We start from the raw sequence: 1,424 nt of genomic DNA, 5'->3' as shown, positions 1-1,424 counted from the left end.
TGGTATCACTTGCGATCTCCTATCCTCTCCTCAGCGGTCCGGGTCCCAGAAACTGGGTTCTCACAGTGGCCTGGTCCACAGGGAAATTGACGAAACATCCAATCAGAGTCACCAAGCCTGGAGGATCCCCGTCCTGTGCGAGCCTCCTGGCCCCAGAGCCCACAGCCAGCGTCCCAGCAACCCAGTAAGTCCCACACCCCGTGACACTGGGTTTTGGAGTGAGAGGTCTCCTCCACTAAAATGGCTGCCATGCCTCAATCCTAGACCCAGAGATTCCTTTCACCCAGAAAATCTCGTAATGGCACCCATTGTCTTTTTTGTAAGGATCGGTGGTATGAGAAATTTTGATGGGTTTAGCTCAGTCAGTCATTGGTGATTGTGTCAGGGTTTAGAGTCGATGATTGGAAACCTAATTTAGGAGTAATACTGTTTTATTCAGATGGCTCATCCTATTCCGAATGTTAATTTACTCTGTTCTTCATATTCAGATTTTTATGCCGAATTTCTAGCTCCCACATCTCTATTGTGGGCCCTTTGTCACTGTTTCACTAAGCTCTGGAACCTGACTCTGGAAATCTCATTCTCTGTTCCCAAGATCTCAGCCAGAAAGAGAAATCCATGCAGCAGCCTCTCAAGCTCGCGGACTGGGAGCCCTGGTCCTGATCCTCCGCAGCCTGGAAGGAACTCCTGCAGGGCCACAGGGAAGAGGAGGCTGAGTAGCCCAGAAGGATGAGTGTCAGACGGTGGGGCTCCCCCTTGACTGGCTAGGACCCCGCCCTAAGGAGAAGATGATGCCTTAGGATGAGACAGATGCAAAAATGTTTTCTTCCACTCAGAAGAACACTTTGGATGAGGCTCATGGTGGGTGTTGAGAGTGAGCTAAGATGTCCCTCCAGGCACTCAGGACCATCGTTCTGATTTCCATATTTTGAAAATATGAAAATTTTCAGCAGTTACAAAGGACTGAAAAACACTGCAGTCTTTGAGGGGGTCAGTTTGGAGGGTGTGGGAAGGGGTGGTGGGGGGGTGGGAGAGAGATGCCTTGTTGGCTCCTTGGAGTGGACCGGCAGAAAGGAAAATGCACATGCTCCATTTCCTCCTGCAGGCTGGACTCAAGGGCCTGAGATGGAAAATTGCATATCCAAAGAGTAGCAGGTGCATTGAAAATTGTTACCCCTAGAGAGAAGTGTGGGGCCAAGATGCTGCCATCACTGCTGCTGTTCACCACCAGCTTTGCAGCATGTGTGAATTTCATAACAGTGTACAGTGCATGCAAATCACTCCTGTTTACAACCAACTGACCACAGTTCCTTACAGATTTTTGTTCCTTCCCCACTCCAAAGGCTTCACTTGTCTAAACTTAAGGGAAAAAAAAAAAAACATTTGTTTTTACTTATGATATTGTTTAAGTTGATCCTCAGCCA

This window comes from Aotus nancymaae, unplaced genomic scaffold (assembly GCF_030222135.1).
Source record: "Aotus nancymaae isolate 86718 unplaced genomic scaffold, 86718_ANA_hifiasm-v0.15.2.pri h1tg000022l_1, whole genome shotgun sequence".
In the NCBI taxonomy this organism is placed as follows: Eukaryota; Metazoa; Chordata; class Mammalia; order Primates; family Aotidae; genus Aotus; species Aotus nancymaae.
The sequence above is the reverse complement of the archived record's forward strand: the minus strand, read 5'-3'. Positions refer to the sequence as shown.